A 15735-nucleotide genomic window follows, 5' to 3' on the forward strand; every position below is an offset into this window, starting at 1 on the left:
CGACAGGCTCATGATTAGAAAGGAAAGAGTAAGCTAGTGGTTCCCTACTTTTCCCTTTTAATCACCTGTTCAGAAGGCCTTCACTTTATTATCTCATTTCTAATCTTTTTCAAAATGTCAGGAAGACTTATATGTATGTCATAGGTTAAGATTCCTGAACTGCAGTGAGCTTTTTTTCAGTACTTTCACAGAAGTTAGCAAGCCCTCACTTTATGTCTAAGTTAAAATGGCAGAGAGTGCAAAATGCAGTTTCAAGAAATTAGATCTATATGACAAATTTAAAGAAACTGTAAATAGAGAAACTCTTCAATTATTAAAGCCCTTATGCCAATGGCCATTTTCTTTCCAAAGTGTTTACAGTTTTGACTTTTTTCCTAAAATATATTATTGGTTCAATTGTAATTAAAAAAAAATCACATCCAAATAGCAGCAATAATCCATTTCATCTCACTGGAGTTAGTTAAAGAAAGAAAAGCTGGTTTCTTTCCCTCAATTGCTGTGAGAGAACCTAAACCCAAAAGCACAAAATATGTGAATACAGTCAAGTGCTTGGACATTTTTGTAAGAATAAAGCCATATGACACCTTTCATGTATCCCATAAATCTGAAGGGTAGTGCCATGAGGTTCAGAAATGGACAGCAGGAGCAACTCTCTGTGTGTCCTTTTTACTCCAGCTGTGGACTGCAAGTTGCACTAATACAGCACCTTTGGTTAGTCATCTGTATTCCCTACCCAGAATTTGATTATTCAGTCCCCAATGGCAGCACAAGCTCACTGCAGATACACCCTGGAGACAAAAGGCACCTTGAGTCTTTCACAAACTGTTGTTGATTGTATCTGTGTTATCATACAGCAATGGGCACAGGAATAAATTTTATTTGTAATATTCAATTTTTTGCCATTTTTTTTTTCAGTTTCATGTGGAGAAATATAGGAGAGAATACAGGAAAAGATGGAATGGTGGGGGGCTTTGTTGAGGGCCTGATTATTTTTTAATGGCTTGGCAATTTGTCTTTTGGAATAATCAGTATAGGAACATGCACACCTGAAAAATTAAATAATACCTCTGTCTTTCATTGCTCAGCAGGTGAAGCCATTGGGACAAATGGAAGCTATTGCACTGCTAAAAGTATTTTTAGTTTTGACAAAGCTGCAACCTAGCTGTAGAGAGATAGCTCTGGTGTTATATTTTAAACCAGCTTACTGTTTCATCTCTTGGTTTTGGATTGTAACTCAGGTATGGTCATGTCAGTAAAAGGAAGCTGCTGCTGTTGTTGATTTGCTGGGTTTTTGACTGAACCCTGCCATGCAGTGGCAGTGTCAATAAGTCAATATTTCAATTAGCATTGGAGACACCTGTGTGAAATGTTCCTGGCTTTGTGGACACTTCCCCAGTGCTTCACTGTCACTGTGCCATCACGTGTTTCTGCTGGATAAAGCAGACTCCAGCCATGGCAATGCCTGTGAGCCCGAGGGATGGGTGACTCCTGGATGGGGCTGCCAGGGGGCCATGTGGTTCCAGTGTCTGCATCACAAAGGGGCTGTGGGGTACAAAGGCGGAGTCCCAAGCATTTTGAAGCCCAAGGAGGCACCATGGGCTTCAAGGTGCCACAATAAATATATAATCTCATGGCCCAATATGATCTTGTTTCTTGCAGTCGTGGATACAGCTATTTCCTGGGAAACCTGTCAAACAGGTTCAGTCTCCACAATATGGATTACCTTCATGAGAACTTGGCTTTTATGTAGCTCACTAAGAGAAAAGACCCATTTTTCAGGAGTGATTGCATACAACAAGTCCTGTTCTTGGGAATAAAAAGGAAATAAAGGGTGCTGATATGTGCAGGCATGTCTGTAGGAGAAATAAGGGGAGAAAGAGATGATTTTTAAAAGTAAATAAAAACTGCCCTCTTCCTAATACAAGTAGTTCTGTAGTTCTGTTTTGTTATTTGTCCTTATGTTGGGGTTTTTTTTTTTAATACTACCATGTAAATTGATACCCAGATTAATGACTGAAAGAATTTCTTTCCAAAACTCAATCTCTGGTCTATGCTACCCACTACTTAGCAGGACTATGTCTTCTCCATTGCGTGTTTGACAGAATGGTGGATCTTCTACTTCCTACCTCTGTTGACAGTACAGGGATTTAACACTGAAAGTTTCATGTGTGGGGGTCTCTTTTTTTAATAAAACAGTGAATTAATTTATTGAATAAGCAAACATATATATGTATACCTAGTAAAAAGTAGAATAAATATTTTATTATTTTTATAAAAATTACTGTGTATTTAACTAATATTAAACTTTTAAAATTGTTGCTGAGGAGTATTTTCTAAGATATGTAAATGAAAATTGTATCTGACGCTTGAACAGATTCCTTTCATTGCTGTGTTGTCAGTGACTGAACTACAGAAGTGACTACATGAACAAAACATTTGTGATTCACCTCTCTCCCAGTATCATCCTATATCAGAATAGAGGTTCATACTTTTAGTAGACCAGCAAAAGCAAACACTAGTAAAATCTGCCACACTATTCTGCAGAGACTGCATTCTCTAAAACTGCAACATTTTGCCAAATGCAGATATAAAATTTAAACTATTAATATTTAAGCTATGTTGGTATATTAAGCATATTTGCACCTCTAAAATTGTAGCTTTCCCAATGTCTTCTACTTTTTGTACACTGATTTCATTTTTACACTGATTTAATTTTTCTTTCATTTTAAAAAGAATTAAATAAAATTTAATTCTTTGTGGTAACTAGAACCTTTCCTTGATTAGAGAAACTTGGAACCTGTTAGTCTGCATAAATGGGAGGCTTTCCATATGCAAATGTTCTAGCAGTTAGCTCTCTTGATAATGCATGAAAAATACATTCAGGTATTTGCAAATGCAAGATTGCATGCACGCACCATAAAACTTTGTTACGCTGTTCTGTGAAAATCAAGACCTCAGTTTCATCCTCAGAGTCCTAAGGGATGCCTGTGCCAGGCTAGATAATTTCTGCATCCACGCTGCTGTGATACTCTGTCACACATGCCAGAGATTTTTTCACAGACTCGTATGTGAGCTGCCTGAGAAGCACTCAGAGGTATGGAGAAAGGCAGAAGCAGAGCAGAATGTACCCAGTTTATGAACATTCTCAGACCTGAGTGGAATATTTATATTCTTAATGGGATGCTCTTATTTTACTTGCCCTCCTTTTCCCCATTTTCTCTGTAACAGGCTGTACCCCTGTGTGACAGCTGAGGCCTGTGACAGTGGCAGCACTAATCCCTGCCACACCTGCCCTCACTCTTTGTTCTGACATGGCAGCAACACCATTTCACTTTTGCTGGGCATCCTAGCAGACAAAAATGTGCTGTGCACCATCCGTCATGACCGTCCCTGTGAGCATGTGTCACCAGGGGTAGCATTATCCTGAAAATCCTGCTGAACCTAAAACTGAGCCACTCTTGTCTGCAAATGGGTTTTGTCTTCCTTTGGGGATAGATCTTCATGACCCAGCAGTATCACTCACCTCCCCAAACTGTGCATGTATCAGAGAAAAAAACACAGAGATTTTTAATTTAGAAAGTACAACTAGAGAGTAATTATTCTGTTGGCATGTTTATTTTACACATCTTGGAATGAGAGATTTACAGATTTTCAATATCTGAACAGGATTTGAGGACCTGTGATCTCTTAAATGAAGTAGGTTTGAGTACTGTTTTAATTTAAAAGAGGTGTCAAATATTGAACTAATTATTTGAATGTAAGTAAAACAAATATGGACCTTTCTCTGTTACTTACTGCAAACAGAACAAGAGTTAGAACAGACTCTATTTCCAGAGCAACTTAAATGAAAAACTGTAAGAAAACATTAATAGACTCCAAATAGACTCCCTCACACATCAGAACCTGGGGATACCTTGAAGTGAGCACTAGGCTTCTGGTGGGTAACTAATACTTGGGTATCTGTTGGGTAACTGATCTTGGTCCAGTCCTCTTCCATGAGCTGAAGCTAAGAAGCATTTCCATGTTATGATTTATTTTGTTTTTAAATTAGCGCAGCCTTTTGAACTCTTTAAAGTGCTCAGGGAAAAAAGGCTTTTAAGAAATAAAACCATGAGCATAATTTGCATCAAAAAATGCTTAATTGTCATTAAAGGGTTAATTTTCCATTGAACCTGGAGCTTCTATGGTGGTGACTCAGAACTCTAGTGAATGGCATAAAATGAAGCAATGAATGAAGGAAAAGTTGTAAGGTTGAGATTACAGCAGAGCACAGGTTAGCGCAGCTGGTTGCAGGTTGTTGGGTCTGTTGGGTCTATATATATCAGACCAGCACATATATTTTTAAAGGTTTAGTTATATCTTTGGCTTTGCTTGAAAGTAAAAAAAAAAAAAAAAAAAAAAAAAAAACCCAAAAAAAACCAAAAAACCCCCCATGTTGCTAACAGCAGTGTCCTAAGTATCCTAGAAGGAGTTAAACACAAGGAAGCAAGAGATTGGCAGACAGTGTTGAATCACATTCATTTTTATTCAGAGGGATCATTCAGCCCATGGTTCTCCTCTGGCCATTCTGTTTGTTGCAATGTAAGATTTAGGGATCTTACTTATTCTTAAAATAAATTAAAATAGCAAGATGCAGAAGCTTTAAAAATCTTCCTGCATCTTTCATCTCTTCTTGTACTCCCTAACTCATTTTAATGACAAGCATGAGATTAGTGGTTTGTGCAGTACGTCCAGAAGATTAATGTTTCCAGGTGATCTTAGAGAGCCGTTTCATTTGAACAGCCACCAGAATTTCTTCTTCCACCGAGTGGGGAAAAAAAGAAGAAACAAATAATCTAACCATCTAAAAGCTGCAGATACTGAGATTTAAGACAGATCCTTGCACCTTCCTTTAGCAATAATGCTAGATAAGAATTTCAGATTTGGTATTTCTGAGACTAAGACATGTTTTGTTTTCCATTTAAAAGCAATTGGTTGCAGCATCCACTTCAATACAATAATTTAATGCTGGATTCAGGCATTCAATATTCCTTAGTGTTCCTATGTAATCTTCGATTTTCAGAAACTGCGTGGTAAAGGTGATAGGCAAAACTTGACAAAAAATTTTCCAGGTGAATAAATACATGCTTCTATTGAAAATGTTTTCACACACCAGTATACATATACAAGTACATAATGGAAAAGGAAAATGCAAGAACTTTGGGTAGGGGTTTGCAAAGTGGGTGAAAATTTAAGTGGGGATGAGGGTTGTGCCTTGTTAGCTTCATGATTAAGTTGCAGAAAAAGTGCTATGGCTTCCAATGAGACCGAAAGCAAAAATAAGGATTCTGAACTCCTTACAGGAATCTGATATAAATCCAAAATGCCTTCAAGGAAGTGAATGTTCAACTGGTGTTCACTATCTTGTCTAGCTTTGTGTATTTCTTATCCCAACAGCAGTAAAGATTAGTTTCCAAAGCCTTTTTACAAACATTTGTGATGTGTGTTTATGTGCAGCTTGCTCAAAATAATCACATTCTGAAAAAAATTGGAAGTCTTATGGTCCCACAGATTTCTGGGGAGAAGAATTAACTCAGAGGGAGGGAGTTCTTGGTTCATATGATTTCTGAGCCAAATTACATATTTGCTTTGTGGGTAATAAAAATAGACAGTTTTATGGCAATGCTGGCTTAGACAGAAAATGTTACTAGGAAGCATAGAAAAACATGAACCCAATTAACATAAAAGGTAGTGAATGTTCAGTGAGAGCTTCACTAGCTCTGTGTACTAATGTGCATGGTAATTATACTTTTTCTTCTTTGAAATTCAGCTGAAATATGTCATGTGGTCCTTTTTGGTAATACTTTTGATATTGAGATTTGATTATATGAGGTTCAAAATAATTATTTTATTTCATGATAACATTTTTAGTAAGTTATTACTTTTTTTTCCTGTTATTGATCCTTTATATATGCAAATTCATGTCATTGATAATATGTAGTACATTAAACCATTTGTGAGAGAACGTGTGAAGCAGCATGTAAAGTATATTTGCATGCAAACCCAAATGTAGAAATACAAAAGAAAACATCAGATGAACATCCAATAAATTGTATGGAGAAGCATGATGTTCTATGTTTCAAGAATGGGTTTCTGACATGACTTTTATGATTTTTGTAATTAATTATGAGTGAAATAGTGTTTGAAAAAGGATTTGAGGCAGTGAAGAGTAGTGGAATTATAAAGCCAAAACAAAGCTCACTTTTTGTCAAGAAATATTTTTTCATTAAAAAATGCACCAATATGATATACCAGCAAGAAAAGAGCAATAAGACATTTATGTAAGCAGAAAGGCTATTTGAAATTGTCATGATTTCCAGTTCCAGCTCCTAACAGTTAGGTACTGACAAAATCAGTAAGGGAAGCAAGATAAAACATCATGCTTTAGGACTTAAAGTAATCCTAACCTGCTATGCATTTTAGGAGGAGAATCATGCTGAGATGATAAGAGAATGGAGGGAAAATAATCTTATTTCTACCTAGTTCATGGTTCTTGTGTCTTCCAAAGTATCTGGGGCTGCTGAAGGCAGAAAAGTATATCAACTATCAATCTGACAAGATATAGCATTTTCTCTATTCCTATCATGTCTTCCATTTTCCTTGCAAGAACGCCACAGAGATAGAAATAAAACAACAATGCATATAATTAATTTTGAAGATTTTTGGCATTTGCAATTTTTAAATGCTTTGCTTTTGCAATAGACTGCAATGTTTTTGCTGTCTGGTCGGCAAATGGAATCCACTGAGCAACTTCAAAAGCTGCCAATGAAAGAGAGTTAGAACATGGTTAGAACCTAAGCATTGCTGTTAAGGAAATTTTGGATTTGGCATAGCTTAGTTTGCATATCACCTCCACAATAAAATTTCATTCCATGTGCCAAATTCCAATGGAATTATCTCCACTTTACCTTCTTTATGTTACTGCTATATTATTTTACAATACAAAACCTATATATATATATATATATATATATATATATATATCTTTTATTGTATAATACTAAAGCTATGATAGCATTAAGGTTATATTTATAGTTTTCCATTATAAGATATGAGCTAATTCCATCATATGATTTACAATGTTTGTGTTACAAAGACAAAATCTTTCAGGATTGTACTATGTGGTATATTGGATATAAGGAATTTTTCTCAACAATGGTGGGAAAGCACTGCACAGGTTGCCCAGTGAGGCTGTGGATGTCCCAATCCTGGAAGTGTTCAAGGCTAGTTTGGACAAGATTTTGAGCAACCCGATCTAGTGAAAGAGGTCCCCTCCCATGGCAAGAGATTTGGACAACTTGATGTTTAAAGCTCCCATCCAACATACATTATTGTATAATTCTATGAGTCTATAATATGGGCCACAAGTTTTCATAAAGCTGACACAGGAAAGAAAATGCTAGAAGACATGCTAGGCGATTCCAAAGTAAACTTGGAGCTTGAAAAGATCCTCCTCTATAGATCTCTAAATCCACAAAACCTGGAACATGAGAATCATGAGCAGAAAGAGAGTATGTGGAAAGGAGAATTGAACAGCTGAAATTAGTTGAGAGTAATTGTTTTGGGTCAAAGGGGTTTTTCAAGTGATATGGGACCAACAGGAAAGTCTGCATCTTAGATCATCTGAGAAGCCAAGAGTGGTGAAGTTTAGAGGAAAGATTTCAGGTCAGAGAACGAGGACAAAATCAGACATTTTGGAGAGAAATATTATTGGAAAGTGTTGAAAGTTCATTTGGGGCTGCAGAGGACCATTTCTCTCACTCCCACCAGCTTCCCTGATCAGTGAGCACCATTGTTCATGATTCAGTGAAATCCACAGCATGATTCCTCTCTAATCTGTTGTGAGCCTGGATGAAAGCCTCTAGTCTGTGGGAATACCTTCAAGGTCAGACCTCAGCTTGAAGGTTTTGTCAGAAAAGTTCAGGGTGCCAAACATACCAACCCCTCAGTGATGACTGTAAACCTGATCCCAGCCAGCCCTTCAGAGAGACACACTGCCCTCGTACCTAACAGCACTTTGAAGGTGTCCATCAATGTTTTCTGCCCCAAACCATCACCTACTGCCTCGGCTCCCTGCCCCTGGGGTGGCTGAAACCTCCTGCCCAAACCAGGAAAAGTCCCAGGCTGCAACACGCAGAATGACATGTGCATTGCAAAGTATCTCTCTGGAAGCCACTCTGCCTGTGATGCCCAGAGAGCCTTGGCTACATTCACTTTACATGATTATGAGAAAATGAGAAGATTATGAGAAATATGATTAACAAATGCAGATAATGTCGGTAATTTTTTGCAAAATGTTGTTATTGTGATTGCTATTTTAGAAAAAAAAAGAAATTCCTCATGTTTGAGTTAATAAAGTTGACCATCTGCAGGAGAAATAGTGAGTAAGACAAAGGATTGGGGCAATGGGGATTTTGAACTCTTTTGTACACTACAGATTTCAATTGTCATGAAAAACTATTGCTAGGAGCATGAAGTTAACATCAGTAAGAGAGTCAGATGAATGGCCATGGGGCAGAGAATGTAGCCAAGTATTAGAAAAGAGAGAGAGAAAAAATGTAGTCTGAGGACAAGCTGAAAATTACCAAGATTCAGGGCATGTTCCCTAGAATAAATCATATTGAAATCTGAAAGAAGTAGATGAGGGACTTTCATACTCTATCCCCACCACACTGTGTAATGTTTCTGCTTGGGGCTAATTGCAGTGCTGAGAAACTCAGACATCCAGTCAACACAGAGCTTTGTCTGAGTCTCATGGTAATAACTATCTTTTGTTATCAGAGAAGAGCAGCAGAGAGTTTGTTGCCTGCTGCCTTGTAATGATTGCACTTGATCTGAAAGAAGACAGATGCTCCATATTTTATTTGTAAACAGCATCTTTACTGTGATCAAGAGAAAGCAAAGGTAATCCTTGCACTCCTCACTGTCTGGAAAAAAAAACCTGTAAATCAAGGACCAGTTCTGTTTCCCATTAAGAACAGTGAGAAGGTAGAAGTGCAAACAAGGTTTGCAATCATATGAGACTCCTTGCTTGAACTCTGTTTGTTAGCTCATTTTCTTGCTGACTAGGGTTACATAAAACTGTTTCTTTTTTCCTGAAGATAGCAGAAAGTTCCTGATGTACTTTTCTGTTGCTTTCTTTTACCCTCATGGCAACATTAATTTTCTGCATGTGCATAATTTACTAGTCCACATGTTAAGCAAGTACCTAGTAGAAATCTTGTTCTCTTGGTGAGAAACAGAAGCTGCAAGCCTGATTAAATTAAAAGGATCTTCTTAGACAAAGACTATGCTTGCCTGCATCTATAATTTGGCTGTGTTGGGGTGAAACACGTGTGACAGTCAGCTTCATGGCTGCCATGGCACAAACCAGGCTGTGTTTCTACAGCAAACACCCGAACCTCCAGAGCTCCTACAGAGCTTCAGATAAGTGGCTATGACCACAGCCACATGGTTCCTTTGAAGCTGAATCTGATTCTCTTGCATCTGAAATTGTCAAACTCCCTCCAGGGGAATGCACAAGCCCTGTGCTGAGGAGGAGGAGGAGTGGGCAGGATCGCCAGCAACAGGGCTGCTCTCCTTCCCATAGGAATCCCTTCACAAGGCATGCCATGTTCTCTGTGGTGAGAATGGTGAGAATTCATTCCCCTGCAGACCAGTACCCCAGGGGGACTCCTGCCACATCACAGTAATTCCTCTGCAGAGATTCAAGCACCAGAAGAGAAGCAGTTTTTAGGGTCCTGGCCACAGATTCTTTAATCACAGTGGAGTCCATGGACAGTCAATCTGAGGGCACAGATAAGCATTGGTAGAATGCTTATTTGTGCCCTGGCAAAAGTGATGCCTCTCCCTAAGCATGGACATGGATCACTGCTGATGGCACAACCAATAGGGCCAGGAAGTTTGGCCCAGGTTGTGGTGTTACTTGGGGTGGGAGGTGCGGGGATGGCAGCAAACAGACAAAAACCAAGGCAGACCAATGCTCCCCCTCAGCTGTGAAGTACATTGGCATCCATTCTGGAGCTGAGACTGCTGTCTCCAGGGCCCTGAAGGAATGATGTGTGATGGGCATACAGACAGGACAGGATTTCCCCTTCTAGCTGTAGCCTGTCCTCACACCAACCCAATTCCCTGGGGAACAGAAAAAATTCCTGCAAGACAACTCCTGACACTTTTGCTACTGAATGGTTTTAAGAATGATAGCTTATATAATCCTATAGCCTCATTTCATTTTAGCAGTATTTAATGAAAGAAAAAATGGTTTAACAAAGCAATTTCATGTACTATTCAACAAGAAGCTCTTTCTGTATGAAGCATTAACAATAGCTGTCATCTGTGTACAAAAAAAGGCTTCCAATTATTTCAATGCTAAGAGAAAATCCAAATACTGAGAGTCCCACAAGAATTTTTAATACCATTATGGAAAAGGAAAAGTTGTGACCCTGAACTCCATTTAATATTTTACTAGCCTTGAGAATCAATTTGAGCTTGTGTTCAATTTTCTGGAAAGTTTCGTCTTTACAGCTGTACAATTTGAGCACATAATGGAAGAGAACAGAGAGCTGTCCTTTCCTCTCTGCTTTTTTCACATGCTAGAGATGGGGGAAAGGGAGGAGATGACATGTAATCAATGGAACATATGAAGAAGAAAGTAAATTTATGATATAAAAAATGTCATATGGCTTCTTTAAAATTTGTTTAGCAGGCAGCAGGGAAATTTATACGACTAGTAGATGGAAGAGTATAAAAGAAAGATAGATTAGCCTTGGCTTATCTGGTGTACAGTTATGCTATAAACCATATGGCTACAAGCTTTCTCTAAATTGCATTTACCTCTTGGTCTTTCTCTTCTATTCCAAATACTTTTTGTCATCTGAAAGAGGAGCAAATGCATCCTGGTCTCTCTCTATCAATACCTCCCTCTGGGTATGGATTGTACATTCACTTTGTGAATTCCTTCTTATATCCTAATTTAAATTACCATCTCCTCCATTAAATATTAGTCAATTTCCAGCTTATCTGGAAGTACACAATGATCCATTTTTTTAAATCAAAAATTTAAGTCAAATGAGTGTAGAACTGTTCAAGGAGTGTCTCTATTTTTGTAACCATTCACAAGAATATGTGGAAGAACACCTGATGAAACATGTCTTAGAAAATCATCTTTTGAGCTCTGAAGGTACTTGGAGTTCTCTTGGCTCCGGGTTTTGGTTTCCAATCTTTCTGACATGGAGCCCATACTCAGAAGTCACATTCTTAAGATCAAATTATAGGTACTAATTATAGGTTCGTGGATCTGTTCCCTTTTATGGGGTAAAATTCCTGCAGTGGTTTCTAGGTCATGTCCATTCTATACCTATATCTGGAAATTGCATAGGAAAGTACTTGTAAACTGTGGCTAAAAGTCATGCAAAGAAACAATTTAACACAACAGATAAAAGAGTATTAGTGCCTTGAAAGGTCTCCACTTAATTTTGTAGGTTAGATGTAGCCCGAGACATGGGCTCTGGATTGTCAGCAGAAAGCCTCAGAATCCCTGTTTTCATTAATTGAGTTAGTGCCTGTTGAAGCTTCCTCTTTATGACATTTGTTTTTGTGAAAAAAAATTATTTTGTTTTCTTTTTTTCTTTCAAATAACACTTTTTAAAGAATCTGAAGGGTAAGGATACCAAGAAATTCTGAAATACTCCTAAGGTATGAATGCTCTTTAGGTATCATTGCTTGCACTTACAAAGCCTGTTTTAAGTCAGTTGTTGTCTTCAGGACCAGATTCTCAGATTACTTTGGTAGGGAATCTGGGAGCAAAGCACAAGGACTAGCAGATACTGCTTCTCCAAAAGTGGGATGTTCATGTCTGGAGGACGTAGGCTTTCAGTGGTAGGAAATGGCGATAGGAGAAATGTAGATCATGCTGTGTTGAGTTGTCTTTTCAGATAATTTTATGTAGCCTCTCAATTCAATGAGTGGCCTTCTGAAATGGTAATTATGTCTTTTTTCAATTATTTTTATGTTTTGTCATTAATCACCAAGCATTTTCAGTACAATTCCCAATAAAAATATGCTCAAAATCAGATCTATTCTGCTGATGACACACAATCTTGAATGAAATCTAAATCTCATTCTTTGACTAAGCTCTGCCATGATAACTGGAAAGTATAGAACTAAGAATTAATTTCTTTTCTTAAAAAATGTAATTTCATTTGATTCTGAAAACACACAAGACCAGGATGCTGCATTACAATGTGTTGTTTTTCTGCATATTCATTTTTATATTTGTAGTGTTTCCATAGTATTTTGAATTTCAGTAATGAATTTATCTTGATATTGATATCTAAGTGATCATTTCTAGTATAAAAGCTGAGAAAACAACATCCCTGGGCTGCTCCATTCCCACATAGGAAAGGTGCCTGTGCCTTCTCCAGGCTGAACAACCCCAGCTCCCTCAGCCTTTCTTCATAGGGGAGATGCTCCATCCCTCTGATCATCCTGATGGTCGTTCCCTAGACTTGCTTACAAAGGCCCACATCCCTACTCTGGGAGTCCCAGAGCTGTTCACAGTGCTTTGAGAGCAGAGCAGAGGGGCAGAATCCCCTCCCTTGCCCTGCTGGCCACACTGCTTTTGATGAAGCCCAGGTTACAGCTGGCTTTCTGGGCTGCAAACTCACATTACCTGGTCACATCAAGCTTCTCATCTTCACCCCCTAATCCTGTTCTTAATCTGTTCTCCACCCAGCCTGTGTTAGTGCTTGGGATTGCCCACAGCCAGGTTCAGGACCTTGAACTTGGCTTTGTTGAACTTCATAGGGTTTGCAAGAGTCCACTTCTCATGCCTATTAAGGTTTCTCTAGATGTCATCCCTCGCCTCCAGTGTCCACACAGCTTGATGTCATTGGCAAACCTGCTGAGGGTGCACTCAATGCCACTGTCTGTGTTGCCTAGAAAGATGTTAAACTGCACCAGTCCCAATACTGATCCCCAAGGAATGCCACTCGTCCGTGGTCTTCAGTAGAAAATCTACCAATTTAATACATTTTTGAGTGTGACCATGAGCTATTTCTATATCCATCAGGTGCCAATTAATCAAATCAATGCCTCTCCAGAAGAAATGTGAATGTCTGTGTCCCTTGTGAAGGAAGTTGTCTGGTACATATTCATGTACAAGTGTAGTAGCTAATTTGACAGCTTTAGGAGTGATATGTTTCTGCATTCCTTGGGGTGGAATCATTAGCACAGGTAAATCTCTGTGCTGCTGACAGCAAATTTATTTGACACAGAGTTTATGATCTAGTAGATGTAAATGTCTGCTGTGAAACCAATGATGGATGAAGGGAGAGAGCAGCTTATCTCACAAGATTTCCAGTTGGGATAGAAATAATCTATCTTTCGAAATGTTGACAAGTTCACTTCTAATCTTAGTTAGAAAATTGAGGCTGGAAGAGACAGTGCTGAAAAAATAATGGGGTGAAAATCTTTTCTAACTTTTCAAAGCATTTCCTACATCCATTCTTAACTTGCTACAAAGTGCTTAGGGAGTTGCAGAGCTATTCAATCACTTTCATATTAACAGAAAAGCCCCATGTGCCCAGCTTTTCTAAGAACTATTTCCTGTGCTAAAGAGAATTTTGGGCTATTACTATCTGTATAAAGGAGTAGAGATTTATTTAAATGCGAGGGAATCTTAAGTGATTCTGAACAGCTTTGCCACTGTGCCTCTTACAGTGTCACCTTTCTGACATTTTTGATGGAAATAAAGAGAACACATAACTAACAGCCCTTAGCCTTCTACACTACTCAACTTTTTAAAAGTGGGTTTTGTAGAGCTGCAAATGTAGGTCTATAAGAATAGTCATCATGATAGTATTGATCTGTCCCAGGAGAATATGAAAAAAATTTTTAAAAACTGTAAATAAGAGTTTAAGGAGAAGAACATTTAAGATGTAACTCTGAAACAATAGCAGATAGACAAAAAATATGTGAAGATTATGGTATTCTGAAGAGGATACCATAGCCTCAGATATTTCCCAAGAGCAGATTATAATTCTACATTTTTATCCTTAAAATCATTCCAACTTGTAGTAGGAGATGATGAAAGCCAACACAGTCAATGACCTTAAAATGACGTATAAAAATAGTATGAAAAGGTCTAATTATTGCAAAGGTCACAGGATAAAAATTTTATTCCAATTCTGTTGTTTCCAGGAACTGATGGAAATGCAACAGAGCTATCAGAATTCCTCAGTGGTTCTCAGAAATGCTTGGTATTTACTTTGCTGATTCATCATATTAGAATTTATATATCTTGCAATAAGGGCATCATAGATGAACTCAAGACAAAAATAATATATATTTAATAAATCACTTGCTAAAATTTAGGGAAGGAAAGCATTTCAAGGAGGCATGAAATTTGCTTACAAATATTTCTCCAATTTCAGAGAGGTAGATGAAACAAGAAAATTATTATTTTATGAAAAATATGATTTAATGTAATACAGCTCCTACAGAAGAAACTGTAGTCAGACTTAATACCAAAATATTTTACATAGGAAAATGTTACTTAAGTATTGTATATTATATATTTCTACATAAAAGCATTTCATATCAGGTTCTTTTATAATTTTAAATACATGTTGCTGAGCTCAAAATACCAAAACTAAGTGCAAATTTTTAAAAATTCTTTTAAATATTTGAAGTTTGAAATTTCTATCGGCAAAATATTTTCTGTCAAAAAGAAGTCTAAAGGACATCCATTTTCAATAATTCTAATTATTAAAATAGGTCACATTGGGAGTTTTTTATTAATTTTGTGTGAAGTAAAAATATCCAGTCAATAAGTCTCAGGCTTTTACTGCATCTTTTGAGGTCAAAAATAATAAATAAAAAATGTTTGACCCTTTAGCATCACTGCTAAAACACTGAACTGTGTTTATCCCTACTCCTACACCTTATCTTTCTACATCTCTTTCCACCACAGTCAATTTCAGGGTAAAATAGACTTTTCAGGTAAAAACAGACTTTACTGAAAAAATGTGTTTTCTTGCAAGTCTCAACCACCACGTGATTCCACATTTAATAGGATATGATGTTCTGTCACAGCAATTTTACACTGAAGTAATTCTGATGATTTTCTTATTCTTTTTTTATATTATTGAAGCTGAGAAGAGATTTAGCTGCAGCATCCCTGAAATTGCATGAAATTTGTTTCCTAAACAAAGGTTTCACCTTATCCATATGGTTCAGTGTAAAGTCGATTTTGCAACATTTAATCAGAATGGAAGAGCTTTTTAATATAGGTTTGTTTCTATACAGACAGCTTCCTAAGCTCCAGAAGGTATTCTCCTCAGAAGGGTCTCCGCTTCTTTCTCCATATATAACTGTTCTAGCAATCATAATGAGACATCTATCTCTTGGTATGTCTTTGAGTATGATTCCAATGAAAAGACAAATTTGAGAACAAAAATAGTGTCTATAGAAACTGTATATCTCTATAGAAGCTGTATATCTATATATCCATATCAAGCTTATATCTATGTAAGGTCGACTTTCTTTTATATTTCAAGCATAAATTTACAGGTAGAATATAAGTTAACCTTCAAAGTCTTCACAAGATTTCTGATCTTGTTGAGAAGAATAAGTATCTGCTTAAGAGAAAACATTTGCAAATCAGATTTTCTCTTTCTCCAAGGAGTGATGCATTTG

The 15735-nt window shown here is 37.3% G+C and overlaps 1 protein-coding gene across 8 annotated transcripts in view; it reads left to right on the forward strand.

The window, feature by feature from the left end:
* The window catches only part of RALYL (RALY RNA binding protein like), a 367535-nt gene that overhangs the window by 279046 nt on the left and 72754 nt on the right, over positions 1-15735 (forward strand). The window lies entirely within an intron of this gene.

Source organism: Zonotrichia leucophrys, chromosome 2 (assembly GCF_028769735.1).
Source record: "Zonotrichia leucophrys gambelii isolate GWCS_2022_RI chromosome 2, RI_Zleu_2.0, whole genome shotgun sequence".
In the NCBI taxonomy this organism is placed as follows: Eukaryota; Metazoa; Chordata; class Aves; order Passeriformes; family Passerellidae; genus Zonotrichia; species Zonotrichia leucophrys.